Source organism: Corvus moneduloides, chromosome 5 (genome assembly GCF_009650955.1).
Source record: "Corvus moneduloides isolate bCorMon1 chromosome 5, bCorMon1.pri, whole genome shotgun sequence".
NCBI classification, from domain to species: Eukaryota; Metazoa; Chordata; class Aves; order Passeriformes; family Corvidae; genus Corvus; species Corvus moneduloides.
In genome coordinates this window covers 60100424-60123109 of record NC_045480.1, presented here as the reverse complement: position 1 = coordinate 60123109, position 22686 = coordinate 60100424, and positions in this window count along the sequence as shown.

The window sequence follows — 22686 nt, the reverse complement described above, 5'->3', positions numbered from 1 at the left end:
CCACAGTTTAAAATTTATTTACTGAGAGCTGGTAACTCCTTCTAGGGTTTTTTTCAGACCCACTCACTCATACTTGACAGGAAAAGGAGGGACCTCCTGCTGCTCGCCAGCATGTGGCCACCTTGGCTGCAGCCCACCAGGCAATCACCTGTGTTTGGAGCACAGGGATCAATTTAAGAACCCATTTTGGACATCATCATCTTCTTTCAGTGAGCAGTGATATGTTCCAGCTATAGCCCATTCACTACGGAGAGAATAAAGATGACTTATGGCAGCTGATGGCATTTGCAGGACATAGAGGGACTGCTGCATATTGGCTCCATGCTGACATGGGATCAGTGATTGTCTGACAGATTGAGATAAGACCATTCCTTGTCAAGATGCTTCCAGGCTACTGAGAATATAAAATCAAAGGATGTCTGGAAATACTGCTCAGCACTGCTGGTGTCTTGGAAAAAGCCAGGCACAGAAAAAAGGACAACAGCCAGCATGAATATTCAGAGCAGGAATTACAGTCAGGACAACTAAATCAGTAGGTCTTCAAGGCTCAAAATAAGCTTGAAGCTGCCTTAAACCATTTCTTTCAGGACTCCTTTTGTGTACCTATAGAAAAGAGGGAGTAGCCGACTTGCTGCTGTACTGTGCACTCTCCTGTGGTGCCAGAATGGTCTTCTGGCAGTCAAAGTCATACAGGAACAGTCTCAGATGTCTTTCACGTTGAAATTTGGGTCCAGCCTGCTGTGTAATGTGCAAAGATCAGGGAATCACAAAGATGCTTATGACCATTTTTTGATTCTCTGAATTTGACTGGAGACTAAATGGATTAGACCAAACTCTCCAGTCTGCCCTCATTACTACACTAAAAATATTTCACTGTAACTTTGCAGATGGCAAGATTGACATAATATCCACTCCTTTATATTTAAGTTTTTAGTTAGCCTTATAAGCAAATATGTTATTTGCCCTACTATGGAAGTAAAGCAATGCAAAGACATTTACAGAAATTACATTTTTTTATATATATCAAGCAGCAAAATGAAATTAATATAAAATTACATATATTTATGTTCTTTAACCAGCAGCTGGAGTTAAAAATAACTGAAGTTTGGAATTAATTATAACTGAAGCTTGGGCTATTAATTTTTATGTTTAGGACAAACCCCCTGAGGTTTCTGTGATCAGGATTTTATAGCCAGAGACAAGAAATTTCACCACCACTGGAAACATATATATTCCTGTCAAGTCAGTTAGAGACACAAAATAGTCATCTTGTAGGAACATGCCCAGATAAACCTAAAAGGCAGGATTAGTTTAGTTATGGAAGATCTCTTTCCTAACTCCTGTATATTGCAGACAGTAACAATCACTGGGAAAACTTAAAATATTCAGGGAGAGACACAAAATATAAAATAAATGGTTACAATGCTTCCATTTTCAAACCTGTCTAGATGCACAACTACCACCAAGCAGAACCAGCAAGTGGGAGAACTAATTCCTGAGAGATGGAATTTCATTAGCCTGTGCTTGAGCTGATTAGGAAAGAGTTTTCTCACACAGCAGAATTTAAGATTTGTCTTCTCCTTCCCATTCCTTTCACCAGAACGGAATCAAAAATTTACAAAGACTTTTTGTGGAGCATGAAGGTCATTCCTGGCAAGTAGGTCTGCGGAAGATCTCAGTCTTTAGGGAGTCTGGGGCGAAGTGGCTGGTCTGCTTCTCAGGTGGGAGAGCCTTCTGTGTTTACACTCCTCCACTCTCCCTTTGGCAAAAAGTAAACACTGGACAAGAGGGATTATCCAGGTTAAAGTTCAGTGGAAAATAACTCTTGCAAAGCATTTTGATTCTGATGGAAAAGCATTTTCTTTTGCTACATAAAAGGAAAACACGACCCCCACACTGTAATGGCTCTGTTTTGTATGCAAGCAAACACAATTCCCCCCAACAATAGCTCTATTTTGCATGCAAGCGTAGACACATTTCCCTTTGTTTTTTTTTTTGTGGAGTGCTTTCAATAGAAAATGGTATTTGGTGCTAAGTATTAGTGCAGATCCCTCACAAATGTTTGTCATTGGAAAGAGTGCCCAGGAAGGAGGGACATAGGTGGTTAGGCAAGTAGGTGGATAGACAAAACAGCTGCCTAGAGGCAAGGACAGAAGAGGCAAATGTGGAAAACTTCTGTTTGGACTGCACTGACCATTATTTCCTGGGCATTTTCTCGATGGAGTCAGAAGACCTGGTGTCCAGGTAGCTGTAGTCTGACAAGGTTTGATGACAGAGAAGCAAACAAAACATCATTCATAAAACATGTCCACAGTACCTGCACTATGACCAAATGGGTCAGCTGGCAGTGTAGGAAGAGCCAGCTGACATGACCTGGTGAGTCAGAGCAGCTGCGCTCTAAGCCCCTTTGCTATTTATTATTTATTCAATTTGTTCTTCTTAAGATGGGACATGAAGAGCAACACAAATTTGCCTTTTAGAGTCTGCTTGGGCAGACCAAATGGATGCCTGTCAGTGGGTTTACCTCGTTGAAGAGCACTTACCACCATCAACAAGGGGGGTGTCAGTGCAGCATTTTCTAAACTGAGAGCTGTCTGAAGCGTGGGCTCACATGAGAGGACACATAGCTCTGGGTTCTACAAAGCAGGCAGCCTGTTGGAACAGTGCTGATCCTGCTCGCCTACAGCCATCCCTAAGGGTACATACCCTGAAGCCAACCTTGCTAACTGGAAGGCTGCCAGGAGGCAAACTTAAACACCCACCAGGATAACCTACATCTGCAGCAAGGCTTTCTTTGCTTATCAATTGGCTTTGGTAAGATTGCTCACTGAATAAAAACAGTTTCTTTTCGTGCTGGAGAGAAATAACTAGAAAAGAAAAGAAAGCCAACACTGCTTTTTGTAGGAAATCATGATTTTATTAATTTTGTTTCTCTCTTTGTCCTGCAAGTGACATGACGTGAGCCTTCTCTGAAGAAGAAAGGACATAGCTGCAGTTAGCTTGGGAATAAATATGCTCCAGAGATACAAAAGCCTGAGCTCTGCTCTAATCACAGCAACATGACTTCTGTTTTGGAGCTGTTTCACATCTGTCCAAAGAGAAGCACAGGCAGCTGGAGTTCACATCTGAGTGGAAAATAGCATGTGCACATACCCATATGTATGCTGGAGAGCCTTTGAAGCACAGACAAAGCCAATGAGAAATAAAAGGGAACATATCTCACGTTAACATCAGCTAGAGGAGTTTGATGCAATCTTTACCTAGCAATGAGGCTGAGGATCTAGGTCTGTCATCTTTCTCAGGAATGGGAGATTGATGCTGAAAGATGGATATAAGTGGTGCATGCAGAGTAATTTTTTCTTTTTTTTTTTAATGTGTTGGTCAAACTGTTTGTGTAAAGGAGGGAATAAGTGCTCTTTTGCTGAACTGGCCATCATTGTGCATGGCTATTTCTCAAGAGAGTCTTGGGCTGGATTCACAGGTCTTAGATGGAGCCAGTTTTAATCTGTTCAATGCTTTTTCCCAAATTAGCTTAGAGATCAATGTCAGACTAGTCCCTGCATGGCTGAGGGTGAGCTGGTGTGTGGCCCCTGAAAAGGCTTCCTGAGGGTCTGTATCTTAACCAGCCATGCACTTTATGTCTTCACAACTGCAACTTGTGACAAAACCCAGCGCTTCTGGGGATTGATGACATAGTGACAGCTTCATTACAAGCTGAGTGACCCAACAATCTGACTTTAGACTCAGCCAGAAGTTCTCTGAAGTTCCTTGCCTGAGCCTTAGTTTTAGCCTTGCCTCAGCCTTTATTGTGCTTAAGTCTCCATGTCTCTGTTTTTGTAGGTGAACTATGAAGCAGAAGCCATAGACTTTGAAGGAGATCCTGCAAGTATTTCAGCCATGGATTACTGCTACTTTATTGCTGGGCTTCATTTTTTTGTGTAGCTTCAACTCTGTTGTTGCCCCTGATGAAGTAAGTAGTGTTACAGAGCAATGTCTTTCCAATTTTGCCTGCTCCTAAATGAATTCTGGTTTTATTTCTCAGCATAATGCAGACCCTACATCTAGTTTACTTATGATTTATATTCTGTTGAAAGTTATGAGCCTTCATGAAGCCTACTGGCTAATAATTAATTAAGCTCATTTTAAGTAATTAATCTATTGTTCTGCATGATCTTTCCAGAAGACATTTAAGATGTCTGATGCAATGTTTATTCTCAGCCCTTTTAATGCAAGTCTTCTCTATAAATGCCTGCCTTTATTTTCCATTTGCATCGCTTGCAAATGATTATCTATACAAGCCTAATGGTTTACAGTAACCCTTCAAAAAATAGGTACTTGAAGTGAACCAATTTAAGATGATTTTTTACAAAAGTCTAGTATTTCAACCAAGCACCTTATGAGCAGAAAGCCAAGTGCACTAAATGCATCAGCATTATGATAGCCTAAACCCATTTGCTGTGGTATTGAGGACTGACACACAAATGACCCTGGGCCTCAGCACATGGAAATTACTTATAATTACTCTATATTTTCCAACCCTCAACATGTTCATCTCATAACTCTTTGGTAGATGCTCCTTTGAGCTGGCTCTAACATTATCAGGGGAAATTCTGAGATCTCTGCTGGAGCTCTCCAATTTGCAGCTGTGTAGCTGACCCATTTTTGTTTAGGGCAATGTGTCTTTGGTTATAAAACCATCATTCTTTATAAGCCTCTTGCAGGGGAATAAATGGAGGTATTTTTTACTCTGTGCGACATTTTTAAACTGATAGACAGATACTCTTTGCCCAGTGTTTTTCTTAATCTCCATTTCAAGAAAAATGAAGGTATTTGGCCTGGAATTTCAATTTGATTAATATTCAGAATTTCTCTCAACATGTTTAAGTCTAGCTGATTTAAAAACATGAACAGTTTTAATTGTTACCAAGGGTTTCCATGTGATTTAATAGTGAGAGGGGATGTTGGCTTTCTTCATTATTTCATAATTTTTCATAAACTGCATACCAAATTCGCTAACTTTCATCCAAAGTCAATTCCATTGAAAACCTGTAGGAAAGAAGACCTTGAAACAATATCCTACCATGATTTCTTTCACTCCATCCAGTCTTGGTGCTGTGTCTCATTGCTATACCTTAGAAGTCACAATGTTGTGAAGTAAAAACAGCATCAAACTGCTCAGTCTATCTGTTAGGCAGGAGTCCTCTGAATTTATGCTGCCTATTCCACTCAAGTTCATTTTTTTGGTGTGTATTTATTAACACTAGTGAGTCAATAGAGCTGTGAAAATGGGAATATTTCTCTATTTCAAGTCATCAGGCAAAACCACTTTTTCTCTTTGGAGGCCAAGATCTTAAAGAATAATGTAAATCAGAAGTAAAAAGGATTTGATTCTTACTTGCCAAGGGGAGGTTCCCATCTTTTCTCACTGAAGGGCATTGGGATTTTTGCTATTGACTTGCCTGAGAAAAGGGCCAGACCTTAATTCGAGGGAGGGGAGAACATTCAGCTCTTTTGTATTGTTAGCTAAAATAAAAATGCTTCAGCTAACTAAGCTTGTGACCATTTGAAGAAGCAGTTTAGCAAGAAATATTCTCAGTTTTGCAAATGTGTAAGCCCCTAGAATTAGAGGGTCTTGCCCACCACAGCAGCAAATCTACATAGGTTAAGGAGGTGCCTCAATACCTCTTATATCCCATGGAAGCCAAATCTAAACTCATCAAGGCAACTCGACAATATACATCTTGCTAAGAAAAGAATATTCAAATCTTAGAGGTTATCAAGGTTGTGCCTGTCCCCACCTGGGGAATCTCCTGGTGAAGAACCAACCAAACAACCAATCTATGTGAACAACCTGCTCTTGGGTACAGAGATTACATTCTGATCTGGCCACTTGGACAATGTCTTTTCCAGTAGTTTCTCTAATCAATCAGTCTGCCCAGTCACACATTTATGCTGAAGCATTTCTTTTGTACCCTTAAAACAGAACTGGGAACTATAATGCCAGCCCAGGATGACATAGGCTACATGATAGAACAATACCCCAGATTTTTACAGCTGCTGGGTATAAATTTGATAATGGCTACCTTCCACCTTGGGCAAGGTAATTGCAATACTTATTTTCAATGTGCAGTTTGTCACTTTCCCCTTTAAGTCAATCTAGCCCCTCGTAGTCCCTTTTCTTTTTGCCTTTTCAGTGGGTAGCACATGAAATGTGAAGGCTGTGTTTAACGCCAGAATTTCACTGTACAGGAGCACTGGGCTCAGTGTATAAAAAACCCCCATAAAATAGTTATAATGAATTAGGTTGTAAACAATGGAAATTAAGACATATTTCAAGAGGAGATAAAAAAAAGAAGAAAACTTTTAAGGCAAATATGAAGGATAGACCATATTTATACCATCCAAGTCAGTATAATATAAGGGCTCACAAAGGAAGTTGCTAGACAAAATGCATGCACAGAGTTCCCTATTCTGACTAGCCCCAACAAACATTCTCAGAGGTATCTGTAGCTGTCTTATTGAAGTTAAGAGTCCTGCCTAGTAATGTTCTGGTGTGGGAATCCATGAACTGGTGTTAGAGCAGTTACGGTCTTCACTGATAACCAGACCTCCAGTAGACATCTCTTGTGATTCTCATACCTACACTTCAGAGCATCTGCTGGTCAGGAGGCACTGAAATGTTCACTTGCATACAAGTATAGCCCAAGTGTACATTTATATCAGCCTGTCTGTTTTAAAAGACTGTGTCCCTTCAAATTGCTCAGCAGTTTTTAAAGAACTTGAAGCCCTAGTTGTCAGTAAACACACCAGGTGGGTCATGAAATGTAACCTGCAACTCAGCTGCTGGCAGGGGATAAAAAGCTGCATGAAATCTGTCTTTATCACTGCAGGAAGATGTGTAGAGTCACTGCCTTCATATCATGTTAGTTATTGCATTGACTTTTTAAAGAGCGGATAGTTTTCTCTGGCTTTGGTCACTAGTTCCTGAGAAAAACTATTAAAATTCAATGTAGTTTTGCTAATTAGACCAGCTAAGGATGCTTCCTTCTATTTGCTCCTACAGCTCCTGAAGGATGTGTGAATCAAATTCCATTGGGATTTCTCTTTGCAGCCAAAAATATCCCAGTATTTTCTTTCACTTTTCCCAGAGCAACATAAGAGCTGTGTGCTAACGCGTGCTGCAAAAATGTGTTTCAAAAAAGTAGATTGCAGCTATCCATTTGAATAATTTGGATTTATTTCAGCTACAGGTCCAACATCTTTAATTGTATTTTTCAGTAAAGTTCTTAGGGTCTTGTTTGCAAAGAAGTAAGCTGGTATGGCAAACTGCCCTATAAAATCTGAAGTTTCTTGAGTATTCTTGCCAAAACAAGCCCAAGAGCTAATAAGGTTTGAAGTGACAGCTGTGGGGGAAGAGCTATATTATGTTAAATCGCACAGCAAGAGCAGAGAACTGTCACAGTGATCTACTAAACATGGAAGGAATCATATCTGTAAAGGCCTCGTGCTATAAACCATGGGCAGCTGGAACAGAGACACTGAGTGGAATAGAGGTGTGTGAAACACCTTGTCTCCAAGTGGTTGCTGAGCACCACATGGGACCAAGAACAAAAATAGCCTAAGTAGAATGGAGATCTTCAGGATCTCTCTCAGAGCCAGAACTCCCCAGACACGTGGAAGGTAACAGAAGGAAATTTGGGAGGCACTTTTCCCTCTGTTTGTAAGCAGGCAGTGCCAGTAGGAATGAAGACATTCTGAAGGTAGCCTTGTTCCTGACAGGAGCTGGTTCTCCAAAGATTGTTGCAGTCGATAATTTCCTGTTAAGCAGAACAGAGGCTGACTGGGAAGCTGTAGTGCAGAAATGTGAGGAACCCTGGATTCCATGTAAAAATGAAAACATATGTGTAGGATTGGCTCAGAGCAAGCAGATTCTCGCAATTTTGAGGACTGTATTACAGCAGAATGGGCCCTAATGCAAGCTGGGAAGAAAATTCAGAGAAGCTGCCAAAAAACTCAGAGTGAATCTGAACAAAACTCTTATAAAGTGCCAGTTAATGCATGTTAATGAGGAAGGAGGTCACTTTGCACAGTCTCCAGAGTGAACTCCACAGTTCTTTGACAAAGGATTGGTTTGGTATGAAAAAAGTCACCAAAACCCCTATTCCTTCAGGTGAAAAGGTATGCAGAGCTCTGTCTTGGATCAAAATGAGAACACAGCACCTGGCATACATTGTATAACCAGTACTTTAAAAGATGTTGTCCAAAAAAAATTAAAAATTCAAAAAAGGCAATGGGTTGTATCATGTCTTTAGGTTATTATAGACATTCCCAGAGTGTGGCCAGCTCAGAAAAAGGATGACAATCATGTCTGTAGCTAAGATGAACTCCACAGAGCAGCAATGAATATGAAGACTGTCAACCTGAAAGTAAATATGACAGCTATTATTTCAATTTCAATACTGACACACAAACCACTGTTCCCAGAAACTATATTAAAAGAGCTTCAAGAAAAGCCACAAAAGAGAAGACAAATTGATGAAGAGTGCTGTTTACACATCAGGCAGAGAAGTATTTTTCTGTAGCAGTGCTGTGTGCACTATCCTGCTGCACTTGGAGACCGCCACACCAGAGGGATGCCTGTGGTACGATATGGCGCTGTCACAACAAATGACTGCTGCTTCTTGATGTTAGTTTTCTTATACCAGAGGAGACAAACAAGTTCAGGTGTCAGCAGCATCACAGACGAACTGGACATTGTTGTTAAGGTAGGGTAGCAGATGGGTTTGGACACTCCTGGAATCCCATGCTATGTGAACACTGCTCACTTGTCATTCACAGGGAGCTCTGGGGAATACCTCCGTGGCATCAGGCTGTTCAGAGACCTGTGCTCTGCACTGCCTGGGCAGTGTCTAGTGCACAGGGAAGAGTGGAAATGAAGCAAGGTCCTTGCTGCAGAGTGAACAGCACAAGGAGCTTGAGCTCATAAGATTAACAGTTTCTATTCTTCTACAGTTCTCCAATCAGTATTTTCCTGTAGTCAGAGATAGGGTTTTAGAAACCAGGTCTCTCATGCAACTGAAGCAGAGCAGTGACGAAGGTTCCTCTCCCTGAGTAGGGCAGTATAGTTAACTGGAAGAAGTCTGCTTTCTGTATGGTTTTTTTTTCCAAAATTAAATACTCCAGTGAAAATACACTGGAAATTTGTCTTTATCAACAGCTGAAAAGCAGAAGACCAGTTTTCTTTTTTCGGTTATAAGTTTTGGTTTTCTGCACTTTCGAGAAAGATAAAAGTTCTTTTTGGCTATGAAAGAAATTGCAAGAGAAATCATTAGCAGAGGTTTTCACCCAGCTCAAATGCCATTCTTCAAGAAGCTCTACATTTTTTCAGTTTTCTTCCGATGACAGTGTTAAACTAAGCAATTTGTAAAATTTGGTAGCTGTTGTCATTTGTGATAGGAATTGTCCAGAGACATTGTAGCTCTTCAACAAATCCATTTCTTCTTTTAATTAGGATTGACATACAAGCTGCATCCAGGTGTTGAATTAGTCTCTGGCAGGCTCTGAACTTTTTGAAGCTGTTTATAATGTTTGCAAATCTTTGGCTTGTTCCTCCAACATTACTTCCTTGCTGGCAGTGGTGGGTTTGAATGAAGTAGGCAGCTGAGTGAATGTTTAGTAAAAATTATGTCAAATGTAACAGACCTGATAAATTCCATTTCCTTTTAAAGAAGTGTTATATGGAAGGTGCTCTTCAGCAAAGCACAGCTGATATAATGCTCTGGATGGCATAAAGGGTTTTAAGAAGTGGCTGGAAAGAACATGCATGTGCACAGCATAAGCTTTCAGTTGCATCCAGAATAGCCTTGCTATTCTTAGCCACAAAATAAATAAATAAATAAATAAATAAATAAGAAATACCATCCATAACTTCCAGGCCTTAATTTAACATCACTACCACATGCATAAGGCATGTTGAGGTCATTGGGCTATATGTTACCTGGAAGATTATTGAATGCGTATTCTGTCAGCCACTGGCTCCTGCTCAGTTTGCAGATCAGTGTGAAGATATTTTGATGAGCAAACGACAAATGACCTGTGGTGCACCTGTCTGACACAGCCACTCTCAGGTAACAATAAATTGATTGCAACTACACCATGAAGGAGCTGAAGTTCCATCATTATAACAGAAAAGAGGTAGCTGTGAAGTTGCTCACACTTGAGAAATCAGATTTTTTTTCAAGTCTTTTCTTCCCTTGCTTGGTAATAGCCTCATTGCTTTAGTTTTCCCCATGAAGTCCCACCTAGTTTTTCTACTGAGACAAAAAAAGTAGAAGAAGTGTGAATAAAATCAATTATTGTATATTGCTACCAATTTTCTTGGCATAAAACATAGCTCATACGTGACTCTAAAAGGCAAAGATTTGGGCATAATAATTAAGTAACATGACTGAATGCTAGGATCAGGTATTTAATCACATAGGAGTAGTTGCATACCTCATTGACTACGAAAATGCTCCCTGTGTGCTTTTTGGGGTGTGCCACATGTTGCAAAGCATATATTATCCTGTAAATATTAATGGTAAGTAATTTAAGATCAGTAGTTGCCTGCTTTTCAGAATACCACGGACATGATGGTTACATTTCTGCCTTGTTGGACTTGCACTTTTGGGGCCATTTACTCAATCTTTGCTTGCTAGATCGGGAACTTCTTGAACAAATATAGTTCACTTTGTTCATCTTTGATATACCCTCACAGAAGCCATTAATTGCCCAATGAGCCCAATGGACGATTAATGGTTTCTGTGGGTATTACATCAAACTGGTTACATATGAAGCTTCTAAATGGAGCATAGCACCAAGTTTAAAGAATACACAGAGGAGTGGTGTTCTGACTTATACATCCAGCTTCTTCATTGATTGGAGTCAAGGCCTGGGCCTGAAGTGTGATACCCCAACAGAGTGTGATCCCTCAACACTGACAGCCTGAGGACCTGTCTACAGTGCACCAATAAGATGGATGAGAGAGGGAAACCTTTGGTCTTTGCTGGGGCTTGGACTGGAGCGAAGTACTTTGGCAAGAGCAGGATGCTCAGAGGAGCTGCCTGAAGTACCTCAAGCATATTTCAGTGAAAACTCCAGTGTGGGGATTCACAGCGTTGGGGAACAGCTGAGTAAGAGTGTTTATGACTCTGCTTTTCAATCATTCTTGAAATGAATGAAATAAGATCTTTCTGGAATCTGTTGGAGTGGAATAATAACTCCTTTATATACAGAATAAAATACGAATACATATATATATATATATGAATTGACCTATGGAGCTTAATGTATAATCTTTCAACTTGTTTTAATTAATTCAGAAGGAAAAATATATACAATATATTTGTTATTTCTCATGTAAAATTAATAGTGGTTGCTTCATTACAAATGATCTAGTTACAAATATGCTGCCCTTCTTTTTATCAGCCAACATTTCAATTGACATTTGTCTAATTCTTCTTTCTCCTTTATCAACAACCTCTTGGTTGTCAAAAATGAAAGGTTTAACTATTCTTTTCCTCTGTCAGGTTCCACTAAACATATACCATTATGTTTCTACATAAATTTGTGTATATAAGTTGTGTATGTAAAGGTACATCATGCTAAGAGCAAGGAAGAAGTGAAGAACAAAGCACAGTGTTAAAGAAAAAAAAAGAAAACAACCAAAACCCAAACTCCATTCATTCAAAGATGAATAAGTAATTTATTGCTTTTGAGTACTGAGTATCACAAAATTCTGGAATTATAGAACATCTCCATTGTTTATGGTTGAGTAACTGACACTGAACCGTGCCGTAAATCAAATCTCTCCTGATGGGAGAGCATTTTAAATTCCTTGCCAGGAGTTAGTTTTAGAGACAAACAGAGACTTTCCTGGAGTTTCACTGCTGCCAGATAGTTGTTTATTAAGTCTTATCAGAGAAACAGAGTCACTAGCGTGACCCAGGCATAACACAGAGCAGAGAATGCAGAAAAAAAGCCTAATGATCAAGATTTACACAGCCTTTTAAAGATAATTTAACCAATGGTTACTAAAAACATACATTATTTTCACTTTCCTACCAATTATTCAGTAACACAGTCAGGAACTGTGGAATTTTTTGTCCAATCATCCCAAATTACTTTTACTGCAGAACATGAAGTAGTAGAAGAAGAAGAAGAAGGTTTGGAGAACAACAACAATCCTCCATTTTGATGTTTTTTGCTCTTCTCTATTTACTACAAAGAGAAGCCTAAAACCTCTAAATTTTTCACCCTGTGACAATCTTACATAGTAGTCTATCACCTAATTCACACCACTGTATTTTCTAGTTCTTGTCTGATCGTTGGTAATTTTTTCCAAGGTTGGAGGTTAAAACAGTGTTGTTCAGGGGGGTAAGAACCCTTCAAAACAGGTAGAGAAATATTCTCGGCACTCTGGGTTCCTACAAGTAACTTTTCTTTTTTAGCTTATTAGCTGGAATAACAGAGTGATGTTACAGAAATTTACATATCGAAATAACTTTACACAAAAGTTAGCATGTAGTTCAAACAGCACTAGTGAATTCATAACATTACCCTGGTGCATATTTAGATGGAGTATATTTTCAGTTGTACATGGAACTTGTTAAAAGTAGAAAATATGTGCACATACATATATGAAAAGAGATAAGAAAAGGAATAAATATTCAAGCTGAAAGCAAAATCCCTGGTTGGCCTTTAGTCTACTAAAATAATATTGTTTTAATACATGTCAAACAAAAAAAGCCAAACCACATTATCTTATACTTTCCTATTTCCTTAATGAGACTCGTCTTGTCCTCATCTGCTTTTAGTTCTGAGTTTGAAAACCTGAAAAACTTATCTTCAAAATCAGAATTATTTATCTTTATGAGATTAATACGTTCTTTTTGTCTTGATGGAAAAATGGGCCACCAATACACAAGGTGCGATATGTGGGACTACTGCTAAATTCTTTTCTTGGCTGCCATCCCATCAAGTGAGTCACATTTAGTCAAGATTTTGCCTTTATTACACACTTGGGGTCAGTATCCTGGAGATTCAATGGTTACTAATGGTTACTCAGACAGAGAAGTGAAGGAAAGGGTAAGGCAGAAAAAAGCATACACATAAGGTATATTTTTACAAGTCCTGCTGCAAGACTGCAAGCATGAAAGCATGTCCCCCAATATCTGTCTTTTGGGGGCTGAAAAATGCACTTTTAATGGTCTCAAAAAAGAAGAGTGATGGTAACCCCCTTTTTGAGTAATCCTAAAAAGTCCTGTGACAGCAATCCAGGAAAAAAAGCAAAGATCTAATTTAGGTCCAGCGTCTCTGAAATAACAGGTTGAGGACAATATACTCTTGGTGCTCCCCAGCTCAGTCCCCCAACATCCAGCTGTATAAGCCATGCTGCAAACAAAAGCAATGAAGGATGCAGCCAAGAAAAGATAGATTCTAGATATAGCAAAATTCAATAATTAGTCTAATCATATAATATTAATTTTTCTGTATATCATGTAATTGTCTCTTCCAAATGTCTGCTCATGTATCTGTCTGGCATTCAGATCATATTGTCGTTTCAAATCACTACTATTTGATCTAATAGCCCAAAAGTTTTATTAATGGTTAAAGGACTAAGTGAATTGGCCACTTAACCACATGCCTGCATTTCAGCAGCTTCACCAGATGACCATTTTGCCCGAACGACTGTGACAGGAATTAGAGCTACTGCAGCTCCCTCATTCATCATTGCTCATTGACCTTTAACTGCAGCCAAACCGTATTGGACTGTGGTTAAGGTGTCCAGGGGGATTGTGAGTTGCAAGAGGAGAGGATGCAGTAGAGAGCAAGAAGGGAGAAGACAATGTTATTCTCTTTTGGGGTGATATTTACCCCCTTTGAAATCAATAACAAAAATACCATGACACCAAAGGTGTGGACCAGAATGTTGTCGTGCAATTAAATGCTGGGTTTTCTCATTCTAAGAGAATACATATTTCTCTGTTTAGAACACTGAAATGAATGATCTCTGTTACTGAAAGAAAGTTATGTGGGAGTAAAATAGTCCTTGAGACTAGAATCCTCTTGCCAGCTTAGCTCTCTGCTACACAGTTTTGCGGCTAATCTGGGCACACAGAAAGGGTTTCCAGCTGCTCTGTGCTTTCCCTGTGGAGGGATTTTATTGAGTGCTTGTGTATATATGTGTGGCAGCACCTCTTTCAAGCACTGTATGCAACAGCCAGGGAGGCTTATTGGTGGGTCTGGTTTGTTGATGGGTTTTTGTTTGGTTTATTTGAGGGTTTTGTTTGTGTATTTGGTTTTTTCTTTGTATCCCAGAGGAAACAGCTGGGGAAAAGATTTTGGTGTAGACCTGCAGGCTTCTTATGCCAGTTTTTTTGAGCTGTTTGTTATGTTTGAGTTAACTTGTCCCACATTTAGAAAATATGGACTCCTAAAGAATGTAGATGTGCCTGAGAAACATTAAAAATAAACAAATATTTCAGTAATACCACCCAAATTGTCTTCATGTTGTTGGACAAAATAAATCAATGTGGGTATTTGCAGTGTGATGAACCAACACTTGAGAACATATTCCCAAAAGGAATCCCTTCAGCCTAGGCTAAAACCCATTTTGCTACGTGAAGTCAATGAAAATACATTTGCAAGTAAGAATTGCTCACACACACAGGGTCTTTAGTGAGGGAATTTGTACCAGCAGCCCACAGATCAGATACAATTTCAGATAATTTTATTAAAGGTTGGGTTTGTATCTACTAGGAAAAAGATGGAAACTTATTTCTGTCTAACAGTGTTAGCCTAAAAGTTCAGTGTTTTAATAAGTAAAAGTTCCTGAAAGCAATAATGTAAAATCTCCATCTTTAGTATGGTTTTCATTTACTAAATAGCTTCTTCCCCAGTTGCTCTGTTTGAGCTCAAGGCTTCAAAATTTAGCAAGAAGCAGTCATTTTTCACATGATTAACACACAAAAGGAGCAGACAGGCAAAATGGCATCCTCTGTTCCTTCAGTATTTTTAAATAATTAGTCCATTTGATTTTAATGTAAAATACATTTTTCAATTTCATTGCAAGAACATGATACATTTATGGAAAAAGCCCTTTAAGTACAGCTTTTTCTCGAAATCAAGACACCTATTTCTTCCCTTTTCCCCCTTTCCTTATTAGAGTGTTTCTGTACCTTACACCAAAGGACAAGAATCAATCACCTGTTTCATGCTGAAAGCTACCTTTCACTCTATTAACCCTTCTTTTTTGCATCACTTACAGGGGCAAACCCTCAGCTGGTGTGGGATGATCTCCGGTGAGGTTAATAAGCTGGTCTCTATGTAGAGAGCTGCAGATCCAGTCTTGCTTTTTCAAGACCATATAACTGAAGTTGTTTATGATATAAATATAATTCACAGATTGCCTTTCAATTTGCTGATAATTCTGACACTGTAACTGTTGCTGTCTTAGTTACTGCTTTGTATATACTGATTTTCTAAATTGCTGTTTTACTTTTTGTTTTCCCTTTTTTTATTCCCCCCGATTAGATTGCACTTCTTGCTATATGCCAAAGGCTTCGGTTAATCAGGGATAAATTTTAAACTTACTTCTCAAATAGTTCCTGCGAATTCTGTGGCCAAAAATATGTATTTCTTAGCGGCAGTCTTTGTTTTCTTTCTATGCACAGGGGTTTTTTTGCACACACATTGGTTCATTTGCAAACATTGGTACCATCTAACTAAAGACATTCCTAAGAGGCCAAAGCTGGGTATTTTAGTAAATCGTTATCATGGTTTCACTTACAGGGAGGAGTAGGATTTCATCACCCCAGATCCAGTGTCACTGTAAAATCCGTTCCTACAGTTTCAGTGAAGAAACAGAAATACGCTGCCTGCTATGATTTTGCTTGTGTGTTTATACTGAGCATAACTGTGATTTTTCATGTTGACATGAGATTCAGTGTTCAGTCTGTGGAAGAGGCTGGGAGACCAAGGCAGGAACCCAAAATCCAAACCAGCACAGGGTGCCAAGAGAGAATGAACTGCAAGGCTGCAGTGCAAGACGTAGCTATGCAAGAGGATGTATTTCCTTAGCAAATGGGTTAGGTAAACATCTGTAGCTTGTCAGCTGGAAAGGAGGGAGTAAAGAGCAGTCTTTTAAGTTTATTCTTAGTGCAAACAGATTAAGTGTATCTTGCTTTTATTTCTGTCATCTACATCTATGTAATCCGTGACATTGCAATTGGCTTTCTGCTTTGGATTTTGTAGTCTAAGTAATCTGCTTTTAACTTTCACCTAACTTCAATTAAGAATTATTTCAAGGTCCCTATCTAGCACCAAAGCATTCTGTGGCTGTCCTTACACCCAGAGGTCTGAACCACCCCTACACACACCTGGCAGTTGCCTCCTTTTCTCTACAATACTCGAAGGCAAGTGGATACACGTCTGTGTAGGATGCATTAGTCTGTGTTGAGAGTTAACAATGTGAATCTAAGTACAAAAAAAGTCTTTCTGCAACCAGAAAAACTCTGGCATGTGACAGGTAATGTGGCAGTTAATCTGCCTGATTCCGCAGAGTCCTGGCAGAGTCGGGAAGCACCATTCAGGGAACATCAATAACACCTCAGCACTTACTATTGATCAGAGAGCAAATCACCAGCTGAAGAAGGAAAGTTTGCATACCTGCTGTTATCAGCTCAGACTGGAAATGAGTAAATGTGGAGAAAAAGTGAAATTAATTTTCCTTGTCTTGATTGCATTTTATAAACAAAAAGTGTTTGAAACAAAAACCAGCCTATAAAATCCTTTGTCATTATTTCCTTCCTGTTTCCCTTCCAGCCCAGCTAGTGCATTTGCAGGCAGGTGAGCTCTTCGGAATTATTCTCCCATGCAGGAAATTATGGGTGCTATGGAATACTACTGCAGTCCAGTTATCTCTGAAATGCTGATCTGCCTGGCTTACATGGAGCTGAAATTCAGTTATTCCCTTTGACATGGAGTCCGTTGTGAATTCACCAGATGAATGTCCTTGACAAATAGCTACCAGCCACTCAATCCATCACTTCAGAGAAGCTGGGCTGCCTCACACTTTTTCTTTCCCATGCTTTTATCTTTTTTTCTGCCTCTCAAAAAGACCAAGGGGTAAAACCCAAACCAGTATTCAAAGTTATGTGATTTAGAGCACCAAACATGTAACAGATATCTTTTAATATTGCATATTATACAGTAATAATGTACTCCAGAATTTCCTCCTTTTTAATATAGAAAAATCAGATAGAACTCTTCATTAATATTTGAATTGGCATAAATGTTGAGTTCCCAACTATCCACATGGTAATTTACACTTCTACTGTAGCTGGTGGGAGGTGGTTTGTTTTTCTTTGTGCTAATACAAGGATCTCACTTCCTGTGACTGGAAAGCTGCAGACAACAGTTGCACTGCATGGGTGAAAGGCACAAAAGGAAAGAGAAAATATATACAGAATAATTTTTCTAAAATCTAGAAGAAAAATATATGTTAGTCTGTTATATCTCATGTCATGCAGATTAAAGTATCTAACAAGCATTTTTACTGAACCACAGAATGGCTGACTTTGGAAGGCATCTTTGGGGAACAACTGGTCTCAACCCCCTGCACAAGTGGATGCACAACTCTCAGCCTTGTCCTAGCTAAGCAGCCATTGGTGGAAATTTTTGAAGAATTAATATGTAAAAAGAAATATTTCTGTTCAGAACCTAGCCTGAGAAGAGGGAGGTGATACTCAGCAGATATGCAACATCTTGGAAAATTAGGTAACTTACAGATTTCCTAAACTATACATGTGGTACTTTCCCACAAGCTCTGGGGATATCCATGAGACCCACCATCCCAGTGTCTTCTCCTGCAGGGCACTGGAACTGCTGTGGATGAAGCATGACTGGAAGAGGGTTGATGAGGGAAAGCCTGGTCCAGCACAAGACTTTTCCCTTTGGCCCTTGGCAAATGGGGAGAGCAGGATGCCCTCAGTAAAGTTCAATAAGCGGCAGGGCCCAGGTCTTGGAGATAGGGAAAGCCCAGACCTGCAGCTGGTGTCAGCCTGGAAAGGGGCAGCCAGAGGAGACAGAAGGCTGCCGAAATTGCTCACTGTCCAAAGCCCAGGGCAGACCAGGTGCCCTCCCCTGCACTTCCCAGACCAGGTGCCCTGGTCCCTTGTGCCTGGGGTTTCAGCACCAGCAGTCTTTCCCTGTGCTTTCCTTGAGAATCATGAGGATTGCTTTTCAAAGCGTGTGAGCTTTGTCACTGCATGGTTTTGCTGTTGTTGGTGGCATTGCTGTTGTTTTTCAGCTGTTGTTTTTTTTTGTTTTTTTTTTTTTAAGGGAATAAAGGTTATAGGAACATGGGGTTTGCCTGGATGTCTGTCTCTTGTCTCTTTTTTTGGTTTTTTTAATGAGCCCAGTGGCAGATTTCAACCAAATGTGTCAGAGGGTTAAAGCTCTCCCAGATAATTAATAAATGCCATGAAAATAGTCAAATGGATAGAGGATACAGATGCTGTGAATGCCCTTACTGTGGGAAAAGTTGCCGAGTGGTATCCCACACCATCAGGCACTAGAACAGCTACATGGGAAAAGGGCCCCTGTAAATGCCCCAAACACAGGGTTTGCTTCAGCTGGGTTTGTGTTTCATGCATGCCAGAGCCAACCACTTGTAAGACAAAGTTCCAAAGAAAGCAGGATTAATTCCTTCTGTGCACAGCTAGCTATTGGTTTTCGGATTGGAACTCCCTCAAAATGTTGCTTGGACTCAAATGTTTGCATTTTTAAGAATACTATTATCTACCTGTAAGCAGGTATGATGAGGTGATCTAAACAGGAAAAATGCCAGTCCCCTTATTCTCCTCACAACCACTTTACCTGCAGCAAGATCTGCACTTCAAACACTTAGAAAAATGGGCACAGCTACAACACTACCAACCAAACTGTACCTGTAAGAATAATTGGATGCAAAGCTGCGTATGTTTAGTGTGCAGGATTCAAGAACAGAGAGTGGAGTCCAGCTGAGGAATTAGGAGAATCGGCTCATACCACGGCACAGTGATTCCCTATCCATTATAGAGATGCAACAGTTCCCCCAGCAGAAGGCAGAAAAAATGGCTGAAGGCAGCAAGATCAACAGCTCTGAATATTTTACACTAACCACTTTGGTAAATATTCAGCTATCATGGCATCCTGGAATAACACTGAATGAAAAGTACACAGGGAAAAGTAAGGCAGGACAGTCTTTCTGTGACCAAACATTCCAGCTGTGCACAGATGCATCTGAGGCACAGCTGGGGCTCAGTGCCAGATGTTCCTGGTCAGTTTTAGGAATACAGTAAATTCCAACATTGGACAGATCATCTGAAAATTTAGAAGATGCCAGGAGGGTCATTTGCAAACCCCTTCCTGGGGTTCAGAAGCTTATCAGCCTTGCTCCTAGGTTTCTGCTATGCTGAAAAATTAGGATGGGTTTTGTGGGATTTTAGCTGCAGGCCAGAGGAGTGGAGGTTAGAAAATAGACACCTCTTGGCTCTGTAGCCCATAATTTGGGGAGTGGTTTAGATCTGTGGCTCAGCCCAAAGTTCAAGGGAGGGAGTAGAGTCAAACATCCTTCTCTAGTCCTACTCTCTTTGAAGAAATATTTTGAAATAAAAGCCTTTTCTGGATGGCCTGGGCAGAATTCATTACAAAGCAGAGTCTCAATTGTTTTCATAGTATCAACCATGTCTTCAATATTCTGGGCTATTTCCAATATTTCTTCTAACAGAAGAAAGAGAAAGCCTTCTCCTTTAAATCTCTGTTTTAGGTCAGCTGGTTGTGCACTCTGGGTGGGTGATTTCAGGTTACCTGCTCTCTGTGCCATGACACGACTACATGTAAAGCACTGTAGTATTTTAGCACATGTTCAGTACCAACAAGCCAGCATAAGCAAGTGGAGAAAACAGAAGCTTAATCATTACTCCATGTTCCTGGTGTATAAAGAGAAACACTGTCCACCCACACAGTCTGTGATCAATGCCAAATCTTCTGCAACTTAGGGCTTTCGTTCAGTTTCTCTGATTTACACTTGTGCATCCTTCCTGGCTCCCGCTGTTTTGGTGATGTAATGAACTCACTGACCAGGAGCTATTCTGACACAACGCACAAAAAAGAAGGGTTGGAGATGTAAGGCTGAGTTACAACTGATGAGGAGGAAGGTCCTCTCACCGGGAGAGCCTGAGAACAAAACTCTTTGTACCTTTCTGGGCTTCCTGAGGAACTGTGGTGGCTTAGGCTTGGCAGGATGTTGCACAGAGGTGTCCACCTAGGACCTATTTACCCCTCTTCCCCTGATGTGCCCATTATTGCCAATGTTTTAAGAGCTCCTGCATCTCTTTCCTCTCCATGTGGGTGCTTCATAATGCCCTGAGCAGAAAATGGGTCTTTTTTGAATGACACCTGAAATACGGCCATGATGACATCACTTCGCTAAAACAGTGCCAAGATGAGATGCTCAGCAGATTCAAGAACACTTCTCTACTGTCCTTGTTAAAAATAGATCACTTAAAATATTGTGTTGGGTTCTAATCACGAATGTCTCAGCCACGTGCAGACAGTGGAGAAGTTTCAAGTGAAAATAATTCACCAACTGTAGACACATTGATTATGAAAATGCTTTTCACTTTACAAAAAAAATAGAAAAAAAAGAAACACAAAACACTGGGACAGGGTGGTGGACATCTTAACACCCAAATCAGGAATCTTACGTCAAAATTACCTCATGACATACCACATGGGTAGGCACTATTCAAGGGATAAATCCTCTAGTAATATGAATAAAGAAGTATTGGAAAGGAATTCTGTGGGAACGGATGAGTGCATCCAAAGTAACTGGAATGCTATGCTTTCCCTCCTTCTTAGGCAATTCTTATAGTCCTGGTTACATTGTACGTTGGAGCATCATCCATTCCCCCAAAAAACTCAAAACAAGTTGAGAACTTGTGTTTCCACAAGAATTTTTATAGGAGACCTAGGCTCATTCACTCATTTTTAGGTGCTACAGCCATAGAATCTGTACTATTTACAATGCAGATAGTCTTGGGAAAAAGCAGTTATTGGTAAGACTTTGACTGTCTCATTTTGGCTATGGAAAAAAGTGAAGACAGGCTTTTTGCACTGGGAGTTATGATCATGAGAGAAAATGATGAATTAAACCAGCCTTACCGAAGGTTGATATCTGATGTGTTAGAGGTCTAAGGAACCTAATCTACTTGCTTGTGAGTATACAGTGGATATAAAGATTATCAGCAAGGGCAAAGGAGGGGGATTCTTAATCTGAAATAGATATTATTTGCAGCTTGTCTGCCTTCTGTAGGGTTGAGTGTGCATGCAGACATCTACATGTTTGCTTGAACTTAGAAATCTCACTGAGCCTTTATATGTGAGAGTAAATAGCTGACTCATAAGTAAATGGGGTCAGCCATGCAGGACTTTTTATTTCATTTTATTTCTCCTTTCTTGCTCCCTATTTTCTTATCAGTGAGAATATTTTGCTCCTCTGTGGCTCCTGCTAATCAGGGTCATTTTTCTCCTTGCACACTGTGGTACCTTATCAATATCAGAGTAAATTCTGCCACTGATGTCACTGAAGACAGGTTTAGACCTTTATATGTAAGTATATTACTGATCTAGAAAGATAAAAAAAGCAAAGAAACATAAAATCTCACAATACTAATATATATAGATACAGTAATAATGAACACAGTTTTAAAAAAATCCTAAATTGAGGAAAAAATCTGCTAAAACCCTGGTTAGGCAATACGCATCATTAATTCATATATGCTGAGAAAGATTATGAGGTCACATACAAATCAAGAGGCTTTGAGATTATGAGTCTGGGCTGATGATAGAGCAACAATCCGATTTACTATTAATTGGTTTTAATGAGTACCCGAGAGCCTGCTTTTCTGCAGGACCCAATCCTCCTCTGCAGTGTAACATCTTTTATATGGAAACTTAGGGAGATGTACATTGCAACAGGATCAGGAAAATTATAACTCTAGCTATTTCTTAGCATCTTATGGAAGAAGGTACTAAGCACTGTACAATACACATTATTGTAAAGAATTGTTTTGATGATATAAATATTAAAATGTAAATTTCTTGTAAATATTGTACAAAGCATCCTTTTAAATGTTTCTACATTGTTATAGTAAATCAACTCCAGTTTGCAAGATCCTTGACACAGATTTTCTTTAATATATATTAATATTATGTACCTTGCCTTTTAAGGTCTGATATGAATAGACTACTTTTGACTCTCCCCCCAGCTAGATACACAAGTCCCATCCTTGAGTATTTTAAGACAACACTAAACAATGCCAGAGCCTCTTCTGGCCCATGGTCAGGCAAGAGCTGGAGTAATAAAAGTAGGAAAATGCCTCAGAGTGGCATTTCCCTCAGCTGCATTGAGCAAGACCATGCAGAGAGAGGGCTGGGGAGGTGGTGGCCACTGCAAAAAAAAAAAAGCTGGGCTACTTTGGGACTGTGGCTTCAGGATTAAAAAAAAAAAGGATAGCAAATATTTCCACTCAGGAATGTTCAGCTGGGATTGGTCATGAAGGTCTGGTTGTTCCTTTTACCCACTGGTTTACTTCCATGAGT